Below are 14,241 nucleotides of genomic sequence, written 5' to 3' on the forward strand. Positions count from 1 at the left end.
AGAATGGGTGGTGGGGGGAGGGGAGCGGCGCTGCTGACCCGCCTAAGGGCTCCCGTTGGGCTTTGCGCCCACAGCCCTCACCTTGAGCAGAGTATCCACTAGGTAGATGGCGCACCAGCCCCCCAACACGCACACCACCACCGGGATCGGGATCATTGTGGCAGTCCAGCCGGCGGTCGCGGCGGCTTACGCGGAGGAGCCTCTCGGAACTAAACCTGCCCCGGAACCTTTCTCCATCGGTTGCATTGTCCGCACGGACACTTCCGGGATCCGTATCGAGATTGGGCAGGTGACGCAGTGACGTCACGGCACTGGAGGAATGCGTGGAGGCGTTGCCCCGCTCAGCGATGCGCGTGCGCAGAGAGGCGTCCGTCCTTCCCGCTCGTGCTGAACCCGGGCATGACCGCACCTGCGCGATTGGCTCGGGATGGGGTGGGAGGGGCAATATGGAAGGAGCCACCGCCACGCCCCGCCTTGCCTGAGGGTTGTCGCCTTCGCAATTGCCAGGAGGGTGGCGTGCAATAAGGTTCCGTCTTCAGAACTCACGTCTTCTTTAATTCAAACCGTGAGCGCTAAAGGCAAACAAGTACAAAGCAAGGAGTAAGGAAAAGTAATACTTATTAGCCTGTAGAAATGGTGACATTGATCTCTTCCCCCAAAAAACTGAATAAACGAAAATCACTATCATGCTCTCAATTATCCCATTATTTCTAAAAAGTTCTTTTTAGCAATGAGGACACCAGTGTTGGGGGAGCCCTTTGCAGTTTGTGGTTTCCAGTTCACCTTTCCCTGTGTGCACCAGATACATTTGGCCTCTGTCAGCACCCAGGACACATCTACTAAAAAAAACTTACTTTCTTGGCTCTTCACCTCTGACATGTTGGTCTGTGGGTTCACAGGCTGAGCTGTGGAACAGCTGGGAGTTCATAACATCAACCACAATCTGTATTTTCCACACAGAAAGCTTTGTAGCAGTTGTGTTTTCAAGAGCTCTACCAGTGTCTGTGCTTTGAATTCAACAATCAGCTAAGCCTTCTCTTTGCTAGAGTTTATACGTTTTCATGCTGTTTTTCAGTCAGTTTATCAGTATTTTCCAGCTCCTTTTGTGTTCTGCACATGTATTGCTTCATTCTGTCCTTCCCAAAGCGATCTGCTGGGAACTTTCCTTACTGCCACCATCAGGAAGAGCACCTCAGCTCTGAGCTCCTGGGCTCTTTCCTGCTCCCTTTCTTTTTACTGATAATATGGCATTGCCAGAGAACTGATACACAGGAGATGGGTAGGCCAAGCATTCAAGGGAACACAAAATCTAGATTTTAGAATCATAATAGAATCATAGAACAGCCTGGGTTGAAAAGGACTACAATGATCATCTAGATTCAACCCCCCTGCTGTGCTGCCAACCACTAGACCAGGCTGCCCAGAGCCACATCCAGCCTGGCCTTGAAAATTTTATTGTAAGGTAGAGTCCAGCTCTGACCAGCCACAAGGGACTGGCCGTTGCAGGGGCAAGTGAGAGCTGGTAATAGACACTTGGCCTCTCTTGTCCTCTGCTGAACTAATTTGTCTTCCTTCTCAAGCTGGAGGTGCTTTTCTCACACACTTCAGATTTTCCGTTGTCCTTAAACCATTATGCTTATATAGGATCTGTTGACTGATGCCTCAAGAACTGTGGAAGGCCTTCCATTCCAATGTAAAAACAGAAGAATTATGGGAAATGTACTCAGCTCTACATGGAATGAAAATGACCAACATGCATGAAATATAAATATACAACATTTATTCTAGTCTTTGGAAGCAATAATGGACACCCACACTCATACAGTTATGAATACTAGTACTTAGAGTGTTGATATAGTCTCTATGAAATCAAGCATACAAAAATGGGCACAGTGCCCTAAAAGATCCAGTCAATGAACAGCTTTTGCAACATTATTATATATTTTTCTTCAATGTTCACTTAGTATACCGTACGGAATACAGAATTGAATTTTACTGAGTTTGCACTGAAATTGGCAGAGCAGTTAAAAAGAAATGTGACTAAAATGCACAGTCTATGTTTTATAGATAGAAAGTTCACCACAATAAATAAAACAAAAATGAGAATTTTCTGGAATGTATAAGAAGTATTGAGTGAACTAGAGCACTCTTTGCCCCACTGCTTTTACTCACATAACTTTAGTGGTAATTTACTGGTGGCTAAAAGGCATAATTAACCCTTGTTCTCTTAGAGTGAAACCATTGTAGACTGTAAAGTCTTACGGGAGAAACTGCATATTGTGTTTTTAAAATTGAGGTTTTCAGGATTAAAGATTTCTAATTTAAAATTATTTAGGAGTTAGCAGAAATATTGATGCATGCTTTTTGCTACCACTTGTTTTTTTCACATTCACATACTACACTAAAGTAACGACAAAACCAAAATACAGTAGTTTGGTCAGTGTGTAGTGTCTGTAAGTCATCACAGTGCTGACTAACTCTCATAGTTTTAGAAGTTACAGCTGAGGTGTGCAATGATGGGAGGGTATGAGTAGACTTCTAAAGGGTGAACATATAAGAACATTAAAAAAAGGGTATACATCAGTCATCATGCAGTGTTATCTTAAGTCCATGCAAAAACTTCAAAGGAAGAATTAATAGCATAGCAATAGTGATTAAATGTAATTAGGCAAGTAAATACCAAACAAAATTTGTTAATAGTACATGAATTAAGATATTATCAAAAGCAGTTAGTGAATTAATATCATGCACATCTTTTTATAGACATAACAAATATCTTTTTCTAAAAATAATTACGAACATATCTAATAATTAATCTCTTCGACTTTCACATATTACTGAAGTGCATAAAGAATTATTCAGATTTTGTCACACTGGATACATGACACATTGCAGGCTAAAAATAAAATTACAGTCTTAACAGTGCTTTCAAAAGCTCTAATGTATCAGAGGTTTGCTGGGCCTCAAGGAAATTGTGCCTTCTCACAGTTCATCACTGGCTCAGACCTAAAATCTGCTAAATGTGGATTTTGACGGTTTGAGGTCAATACATTCAGAATGTGACCTGGTTGGAAATGTGTTTGAGCCTTGAGGACTTATGTTTTGAGATGTATTTGCTACTAAGTTGCTAGATTTTGAGATGAGCTAAACAGAGGAAAGGAAGGCTGGAACAAAATGTGGCCTTGATTCTGCGTTAAGTTCCTGTACTGACTTGAAATGAAGGACTGGACTGCTTTCATGGAGTACATGAATGCTTGCAGAATTTCAAGCACAGAGGAGGATGCGTACAAGAAGAAATAAATGGGTGAAGATGAAATGGGTGATCCATTAAGCACATATGAAGGATTGGCTATTGCAGCTGGAAGAAATGTAAAGATCAGAGAAAAGAAGAAATCTGACGCACAAGAGATAAAGAGTCTGGCACCCTAGAGAAATATATGGAGTGCTGCTTATACGTGTTTGAACAACAAACGCTCATCTCTTCAATTACTTTACAGGATTGTTATCTAAAAATCTCAGAATATGGAAAAAAATCAGTAATGAGAGTTCTGTAGTCATGTAATATGCATGGTATTTTAAACTGGAACCCAAACAAGGAAAGAAAAACTTTTGACCCTTGCTGTGCCTAATGAGCAGAATATCTTACATTTTTTTTTTAATATATATTTTATGTTCCAACTAAAGTACAAAACAGTCTTACTTTATTCAAACACAAATGAGGTCAAAGCATTCTGTTTAGTTGCAACATTTGTTTGCATTCGTTAACCTGTTTACCAAAATTACATGCTGGAAGTGTGGGACTTTGATGCTTAAAACAAATGAAATTGGTTCTTAGGTTACTGTTTATATAGGCAGTTTAAATATAGGAAAAGCACAAACATTCATAGAAACATGCCTTTACTATGTTTGTCTGTTACAAAGAGTAGTTGTATATGCTTTTTCATCAATTGTTGATTACTAGTTCTTTATCCATAACAAAAGTGACCTTTCTTAATTGCTATCAGTTCTCAGCACTTACTGATCCGTCATAATTCTTTTAGGCACATCACAACTGAAATTGCATCAAAAAAAGTCCTCCAAAGCTGTTATGCTCCAAGGAGAAATGGGCATAAGACTAAAAAATAACAACAAAACCCTGAAGGAAATGCAGAATCTTGAGAGCTGTAGCTCAGATTTTAATCTAGAATTAAATTCTGTATTAATAATAATTTTGGGCTTCCACTGTTTGTTTTAGACGGTAGTCTTGTTCACTAAACTGTTTGGCTTTGCATTCTCTGCAGCTGTTAAGACCTTACATATGAGGAAAAGCATAAAATTTCTACTGCAGAGTAATTGTTTAGCATTAGCTCTTGTGCTGGGATACTTCTGTGATTTTATGAGTCCATCCTTGAAAACAGATTTATCTAAACTGCAGAAAACAAAGGGCTTAGACAGTGAAGGAGGAAAGCACACATGGGAAGATAACGCCAAACAGCTGTTGTGCTTTTCTGTGCTTTTCTGTGCTTTAAATTACTTGTGAAATCCCTAGGTACACAAATCCCTGTTCTCCTGCAGCGCAATAAATAAATAGTTTCCTTTTAATGGGTATCGTTTCATGCTCACTGTAACCTGAAATAAACGCATGTGATAGCATTAGACCTATCTACTCTGAATCACAAAAGCTGCAGGGCAGCCCTGAACCCTAAGGAAAATACTGCACTTCGCTTGTGTAAGTCAAAGTGAGATAACACTTTGAAGAAGACAAAGCCGTTTTTGATTCACTGTTGAGCAGATATACTGCTTGAATCTCTTGTATTAACCTCAGAGTATAAGGCATTTAGCTGTTCTAACAGGAAGGTCTTGCACAGGAAGAATGTATGAGGTTTTCACTGTCTGGCTTGCCTGCACAGAAGGCTGAAGTAGCTCCTGAGTCACTTCAGCACAACATAGTACTCACTGGTTTTGTTTTGCTTCAAGGATCAGGCTGCAAGCAGCAGCTGTTTCATGTCCACTTAGCCCCCAGGCAGCAGATAAACTGAGTTTTGCAATTTCCCAGTACTACAAATCCCCCCTGCCTCTTGTCATTCTATTTGCATGGGGACTGCTTGTGACTTACATAAGTTATTCTATGTTAGGAGCCTGAGCTAAGGACATTTCCTCTTCCTTGATAAAAATAAATCATCAGTTTGAACGTTGGCTCTAAGTAAGCTGTGAGCATCTTCCTGTAGCACTCAGAATACAAATATTATATTCTAGCACCTCACTGACAGTTGGTGGGCACAGGAAACACAGAGCAACCGGCAGTTCTCCAAAGTCATATTCAGGACAAATGTTTTTCAAGCACCACTATTAGCTCCAGCCCTTGAGAACTGAACTTTGAAGGGCTACCCCCTGTGTTGCGCAGCCTGATGTGACTGAACCAAGCAGCTTAATATCTATAGCTCCTTTTTTGAGAGTCTTTGCTATCCTTGGACAGAAGATAATACAAGTCTGCAACTCTACTTCATATGGATATAAAGTAATACATGAAGATTATAGAAAATACTTTGGGCGATTTCCTAACAGAAACTGTTTATATTATTTTTAACACCTGAGATTTGATACTGTGTTGAGAAGCATCATTTAGAAGTTACCAGCAGGAGAACTTTAGTGGTCTTCCTGTGCCAATGCTGATTTCTGTTGACAGTTTTTCTCTGAATGATTCCAAAGTTTGTGTGGCAGAAGATTGCAAATGACTGGAAATGTTACTGCATCGGGTCTGATTCAATAAAAATAAAGTTTGATACAGATCATGTTTGACTGCTGGATAGATAGGTATGACTAGTAGTTTTATTCATATCTTCACCACAGAAAGCATTCCTTCTTAATGATCTTATTTTTTAAAACTTTGGAGATATGAGAAGCTCAGGATTTTTTTTTCCTTATGACTCATAGTAACTAAGTGTTTTGATATTGATTCAAACTTTAAAAATCTTCACACCTACAGTTTATCAATCTTCAGCTTTTATTTTCTGTTCAGCAGATACAAACCAAATATAGCAACTGATCAATCATGTGTGATTCAGCAACTTGGCAAAGTTGTCCTTGAATTTGGTTATTTTTATCTGACGGCATTAATTTCTTTTTAATGTCCTTGATATTCTGCTTCCAGTGCATTGCCTTGTCTCCCTCATTCTGGATCCATCTACCTAGCCAGGCAGATTTTTCATGTCTCAGCCATGCTTTTTTTTGCTGCCATGTAGATGAGGAATCTTTTTTGTTTTCTTTGTTAGCCCTTTGCTGACAAGTCATTGAGCCCTACTCAAGTCATTTGCTCCAGGAGCAGGAACTTGGCATGTGAGCTGAACATCTTCAAAACTGAAATTTAATTACATGCTTAAGAAACAAGTACATTGCTTTATATGGTACTCAGTCCCTAGTTCCTTTGATATATCTGTAGCTAGCTCTTGTTCATCTTTGGACTAACTGGACAGAATGGCAAAATTCCTTTCTGTATGTCTGGTGAGACTTCTTAATTTGACCACTGAAGATGAGAGGTAATATTGTTGAGCATATGTAATCAACTGATGATGTAATCAACTGCATCAAAGAAGTCTCTTAGATATTACAGGCATACTTGAATTATCCTCATTTGTGAAAATGATGGATGGCCTTCTGCACGTAATTTCATTAATCATTCACTTATTTCCTTTTTTTTCATATTCAAAATTCTATGCCCAGTACAAATCTGATGGTTCGATGTCATGTTTTTTGTATCACTTCCAAATTATGCTGAGTCACTGTAACAGCCAGGATGTTTACACAATCAGCATGTCGCTTAAAATTCATATTGCCCTCAAAATCTGCCAGTACTTCTGCTCTTTATTATGATATCAGCTTTTACTGGCTAAAATTTCCCAGGAGGAAAGTGGAAACGAATTTGCTATTTTTATGTCATCATCACATTTCAGTTACTGAAAGCATGTAAGAATTTTACAGAACAAAAAGCAACAGAGAATATAGCTTTTGGGGTAATTCGGTGGTCAAAGCTGATATGTTCTAAGATTTGTGTGGGTTATATTCGTAATGCAGTTTTTAGAACTTAATACAAGTTCTTCGATGATGCTAACAAAGCTATTAAAAGATGCTGAAACTCTGAAATTTAGAACAAGGTCACTGGCAGCCTCTAGTGAGACCATCTTCTAATACAAGGCTAATTATTTCTTGATGGAATAGTCTGTGATAATAATCACCATGCTTTTATACGGAAAAGAAAGAGAGCATGCACAAGCTGAATTGACATTCAGCAGCTCAGAAACGTCACAGAAACAAAACCAGCTAATTTAGATGTGTTTTTTGATTTTCTGTCCATTGGATAATAGCAAATATTTTTGCACGCTTTTTTTATGCCATTCATTATTGAAACAGACTGTTGTTACTGTTATTGGCAGAGCTGTACAAGTAGAAACTCAAAGTGATGAATTTCCCTGGGTATTAAGAAACATACAGATTAGGGGAAACTGGGAGGAATAAACTGTACCTCAAATAATATTTCTTTTGACATAGCAGTTGAGATTTGTGTGTCTTTCTGAAATATTGGATTTACAGGTATTTTTAGTTTAAGACAAGAGTAAGAATTGGCTGTGAGAATGCCAAGTCATTGCTAGCTCTGGTGTGTATATATATATATAAATATATATATAGTTGTTGTTCTGTCTAGCTTCATATGATACCACTGCTAAAATTCTCTGTCTTTCATCAAGCTTCTGTGCCAAATAGTTGTTAACTGGAGTACAAAACTCTTTACTAGGGGGAAGGGCCCAAATAGTCAAATAAAATTTGTGTGGGTTAGAAAATAGAGTATTCTTTTTTCTCCAGGATCCTCTAGGTTTGTCCTCTGACAAACTTGACTGATAACAGGTTCCTTATTTTTAAACCTTAGTCATTATTGTGATTTTTTTTTAATGTCAGTAGCTTCCAAACCTACATGTAATGAATGAGGAGAACAGTTTATCTTGCACTGCAGCCTAAATCTTAATATACTTTGCCAGACAATTCAAATAAATATAATTAATTAACCAAATACTTAATACTCTCGTTCCGCTATTTTTTTGCCTGGCAAGAAATTGTAAAAGAGCTAAAAATAAGATAATCAAGCAAAGTTTTATATGGTCAAATATATTACAATATGCTAAACACACTAAGGTACCAATTGCTTCTACCCAGTAAACTGAAGGAAAGCTCTAACATCTATTTGTTAACTTCTCACTGTAAAAAAGTTTTATTTCATGTGAACAGAGAGTGTGGCTACTCCTTTGTTTACTTGGATTTTTATTTGTATTACATAGCTTGTATCACACTACAGTATTTTGAACTATAGGGGGAAAATATTTTTCTTTGAGGAGCCTCAGGGAAGTTATATCTGTGCTCATGAGACTTCTCAAAGGGCAAAATATTTAAATAAGCATATTAAGTAGTGACAGACTAAAGAAACAATTCTGACATTACACAGTGAAACATCCCAGTCAAGAAGAAAGATACATACACATTTCTGTTAACCATCAACTTTGTTTTCAAAACTAATAAGCCGTTCCAGCATGTTAATTAGACAAGCTTCTTGAAATGCAACAAAAGTATATTTTGAGCTGTATTGCGATTTTCCTACTTCAAATAAATATGTTACTATGTCTTTTTGGATCTTTGGACACAGGACAATAAGTTTACATTCTGTGTGTCAGTGTACTGTTATCTGGCCCTAACACACTGTACACTCCATGCACTTAGTCTGTCATTTGAAATGCACATATGTCTCATGATTTACTTATTAAATCATTGGCTGCACGTATTTCACAGGCAAATCTGCAAGTCATGGGGCTATGCATCCTAGTGATTATTCAAAGGCAGTCATATTCTACACAATTATTGTAAAAAATGCCTTTTTTTTTCCATTGACAGCTACACAGAACTACATTTTCTTCTTTTTGTGATAAAACTTCAATCACAACTATTTAAGACCTTTTAGGTGTGATAGTTCATGAGTGTTAGATAAGTGACATAGGTAAATTCTCTTCCTGCTTGAACATCACTGAAGTTACCTGTTGTATTACTATATTAAGAAAATGTTGCAGGAAATGGTGTTGACTTGGTCTTTCTCAGATATATTTGTAAGACAGTGGGTTTACAAAATGGAAGCAATGGCATGAACTACAGAACCTTTGCTAATTTAACAGCACATGGAGGAAAGAACTCTGTCTGCTTTTTGTATTCCAGAGCTGATTCTTGTTATGATAATCATAATAAAAATTGGAATAAATTAATTTACAAGACCATATTACAAAAATATACCACCTCTTTCACTGCCTTCTAATGCTTTTATTCCAAATATGATTCTTCACGAAGAGGTACATAAAGTCATTTATGTAATGCCAACTTTGTTTTAACATGGTCTCAACTACCTGGAAAGCATGACCTTGGACCCTAATAGAACAAACTTCTGCATTCTAGGGAAAAGACCTGCCTGTGAGCTGTTACGAACTCTGCCAAGTTTCAAGTGCAATACTCTTCTTAAACCTCAGTACACTTCATAACAGTTATGCCTGCCCTTTCTGGGTAGGTAGGCCAGCGGTCTCTCTGGCAAGGCCTGATTGCCCTCTGTACCTCGGCTGGACTTGACCCAAACACATGTGCCTGTGGCATGCCTTCCTGTGCGTCTTTCCTGGGAATGAAGGGGCTATGAATAGCCTGCAAGCTGCCAACGCAAGTCATCAAGTTTATAAGCTGCTTCCAGATGACAGCTCTTTTGGGAAGAAGGGCAGCAGAGAGTGAATCACTGGTTTACTGAAGTAGTCTGGGATATCATCTTCCTCTTTGAGGTAGCTGAAATGGAATGAGTGGCATGTCAAGTGAGTTAAAGTCAAGGGAAATCCTCCCTGAAATCACTACTGTAATGATATTTTGGCATAATTTTGGAACTTGTTTGACTGTCCCTGAAAAGTTGCCATATCCTTCTCCAGTCTGAAGTGGTTGTGCAGTTATCATAGAATCATAGAATAGTTTAGGTTGGAGGGGATGTTAAAACCACCCAGCCCCAATCCCTGCCATGGGCAGAGCTGCCCCCCACCAGCTCAGTCTGCCCAGGGCCCCATCCAACCTGGCTTTGAGCGTCTCCAGGGATGGGGCACCACAGCTTCTATGGGCAGCTGTGCCAGCGCCTCATTGTCCTCTGAGTAAAGAATTTCTTCCTAACATCTAACCTAAATCTGCTCTCTTTTAGTTTAAAGCCATTGCTCCTTGTCCTATCACTGTTGGACTATGTAAAAGTCAGTTCTCTTCCTGTTTATAAGCTCCCTTTTAGTACTGGAAGGCCACAATGAGATCTCCCTGGAGCCTTCTCTTCTCCAGACTGAACAAGCCCAGCTCCCTCAACCTCTCTTCGCTCCAGCGCTCTAATCATCTTTGTGATTCTCCTCTGGACCCCCTCCAACAGCTCCAAGTCCAGTCTGTACTGGGGGCCCCAGATCTGGACACAGAGTTCCAGATAGGGCCTCACAAGAGCAGAGAGGGATAATCCCAGTAACACCAGTAATGACACTGCTGTTGTTGCAGTTAGTGCTGTGGGTCAGTGGAAAACAGGCATAGCAGAGCAAGAGGAAAGTTCACTCCTCTGAAGCTGTAATGGGCAGGGGGCTGCACTTACAGAAGTGGGAAATGAGGCTGTGCCCCACACATGACTCGCTCGTCTCCTTACTTGACTGCAGCACTCACAGGTAGTGTGAGCACAACTGTATAATAACTTTTCATGTTTTTATTAACTATGTAAGCTTTCCCACACACTTTTCCTTTGGTTTTTCTTCATCCATATGCCCTACCTTTCAACAACCAGCAGCCATGGCCTCACCAATTCAGGAGCTCTCCTGCCCGACAGCACAGCCTTCCTGCATGCAGGAACAGCAAGCAAAGACCCTTGGGTAAGTTTGCTCTCAATTCAGCAGCAATATAGCAAATGTTGGTGTGACGTTCACCTCCCCTATATAGTCCCACTGAGGTGAGTTCTTCATAATTACGTCTTCGTAATTATTTCTTTCTCTGATGTGGCAGGAGGGAGGGAGGCATGTGCTGCCCCACAAACCACTGGAGGAGATGTGTACTACCTCCCACCATCATGTGCCTCAGGGAGAGGGAGGGCATGAAAAGGACCCAAAGGTGTGTTCCTTCAACACCTACTGCTTGACACTTGAGCCCTGTTTTTACGATGGTCAAGTGTCACAGGGGACCAAGTTACAGAGTGAATCAAATGCTATATTTAGGAAGAACAACTGGAAGCTATGACAGGAATTCTCTTTTACACTTTGCTTCTCAGCCGAGTTCCACTCCAGCCTGGAGCAGCTCTCGGTGCCGTCCAGGCTGAAAGCATCAGAGCTGTTTCAGACACATTTGGCGGATCACGGTCAATAATTCAGCCAGTAGAAGAAGGTACCTCTTTCACCATCGGAAGGTGTATATACTCATTTGACGGTTTGGAACTTTTCTTATATAACTAGATAAGTAAGCTAATGTTGAAGGGGTCAATTAAAAAAGACTTATGAAAACTCTTTAATAGCTGGCTGCGAGGTTACTGTAGTAGTTCTGTTTTTATGCCTGTTTTAATGTCTTGTGCACAGTATTTAGAACAGATCATTATAGTTATTGCTTCATTGACTGCGAGGATCTTAAAAGATTTAAAACTGTCATTTAAATGCCTGCTGACTCATAAGAAGCACAACCGTATTAGCTTAAATGCTATAGTCCATAGGTACATGCTTATTGTTTTCTATATGCTACATATAGTGAAATGTTATGGGAGGGGTTGATAGTAAGAGAGGTAGTCTTTCACTGTTAGTGTAACAGGTAACAGTGATGGTGGGAACTGCATTACAGGAAATACAGCATTTTCTTACAGCATGCAGTAACACTCAGGAAGCTGCAAAGTGGGGGTTTCTTTTCTTTCTTTGTGCTAGCTGGGTTCCATAGTGATGTGGTTCCTGTCTAAGCCTTTTAATAAGATAATACACTGTGGTTCTGTGTCCAAAATAGCCTTTGTGCTTGATGCTGTAAGTACAGCAGGGGGGAAAAGGACAGCATTCAGCTGGGGGGAGTCCCTCCTGGTGTGTGTAAGCTACTGTGCATCTCTTGTGCAGATTACAAAAGATGGCATTATGATACCTCATTGCATTTAAAGCAAATTGAATCAGTCAGCTCATTATCTTTCTGCAGCCCTGTCAGAAATTATTTTTAGCAGAGGGACAGTAGATAGGTCCTTTGTGTTTTAAAGGATCTTTTCACAACACAGATTTTTGTCAGCCTACAAAATGTAGTGGTTACTTTCATTGGGAAGTGAAGAAAGCATGGGAATTTGCAGGGGCAGCCTGGCATTAAACAGCTCCAAACTGAAATCTGTTGCTGCTGCTTCCTAAGTTTGGCTCAGCATGCAGACCATAAAAGGTAAGAGGTAAGGTATGGGGCAGCCCAAAAGGCACTGGGGAATAAAGGCTGTGTGTCTTTACTGCTTCTCTGAGCTTGCATGTGGGAAATTTGGCCATGGAAGTGACTGTGGAGAGTGACTTGTCCAAGTTTGCAGATTGGAGTGAAATGACAGAAAAAAATCAGTCAGTCAGTCAGTGCAGCACTATTAACTTTCTGAGACACCTGGAAAAAAATATAGAAATGTATACGAATGCAATAATTACTTCAATAGTAGATGCATCTGTAATGTGGGGTTTATTTTCCTATGGTTGATAGTCAGTACTGTTCTGGAGAGAAGATCAGGAGACCGAAAGGAGAGGAAAGAGCTCCAGAAGATTGTCTATTTTTACTCAGTGGTGTGCTGTTGTCCTGATTTCTCTAGCAGTAATGAGGACAGCATAAACTGGTAGGAAAATCACCTCCTCCGAAAGCAGTCCTACACAACTGTATCATACGTCTGTCTTTAGGAACAGGAGTCTGATTGCAGTCATTGCAAGCTCAGAGGATCTCACTAAGTAGCATGATTGCTTTTCTTTTAAAGTAGAAATTCCCTGTAAATCCCTACCCATTTGTTTGAGGTAGCCACAGAAATGTAGAGCACTGTTTCTGCAGTGCAGACACACAAGACAGAGGAGTTTACCTTAGCTTGAATTTTTTTGTGACTGTGTTTAGAAAGTAAACCCACAGTGTTTTAAAATGTTTCTATTAATTTCCTGCCCTTTTGTTTCCATCTTTCCATTCTAATTTGAAAGAGGAAAAGATAAGAAAAAATAATTAAACTTTTCTGTATTATGAGCCCTGTTTTCCAATAAACTGATGGGTTGTTTTGTATTTATTTCTGGAATAAAACTCCTGATTAACAGCACAATGCATCAGTGTACGCTGTGTGGCAGTCATAAAGAAATGTTTATTTCTGTGCATAGCAAGGACTTTTAAAAAGGAAAGAGAGTGCAATAAATCCTTCAGTTGAAATTTTGGCTTACTGAAATCTTTGCAAATGTTACTATGAACTGCAGTGACTAAGATCTCATCCCTCAAACTGAATTCTGAACTTTTCTAACTATCTCCGATTTTAATATAGTGCCACAATGTAAGATTTACTGGAAGCATGCTGTTTGCATTTTGCATGGCTGGATTTTTTTTTAACTGATTTACAAATGTCAGTTCACCTATTTAAATCTGAAGCCTACATCCTCTGAGTTTGGGGTCAGCTAGCACCCATACAGCTGAGTGTGCAATCAGAGAGAGACCTCTAATGGCAGATCACCTGCATTTTAAGTTATCAGAATTAGGAACAGATTTAAAGCTGATAAGAGAGTACGCAAGAACAATCTTCCATGCAGCTTCAGGGATACAACTTTGGACTGATACTCTGGTCTGAAGGCAACCTACAACGATCGGTATTTAATTTGTTACTTGCCTCCATGGGAAAGTTATGGTCTTTAGAGTCACAAAGTCTTTGGCTCACTTGTGATTTCTTACTATATTTCCACTATTCTCTCATTTATTACAATTCTCAGTATTTTGTTTCCAATGTTAGGTAAAATACTGTAGTCAAAATATGATACAGTTCGGTTGTTATCAGTGAGTTCTCATGGATTTTCAAGTATTTTCTGATCAACTTTTAGTATTACTATTCTTATTTTTCATTATAGTGAGATAGTGATGAAGGACTAGTCCAGTTAAAGTAATAAACCTCAGTGAAATAGTAAAATGCCAAGCTATTATTCAATTAAAGGGATAGTAAATATCTTTTTCTTTCTTTTCTTCCCCTTTCCTTCC

The sequence above is a fragment of the Meleagris gallopavo genome, chromosome 1 (assembly GCF_000146605.3).
Source record: "Meleagris gallopavo isolate NT-WF06-2002-E0010 breed Aviagen turkey brand Nicholas breeding stock chromosome 1, Turkey_5.1, whole genome shotgun sequence".
In the NCBI taxonomy this organism is placed as follows: Eukaryota; Metazoa; Chordata; class Aves; order Galliformes; family Phasianidae; genus Meleagris; species Meleagris gallopavo.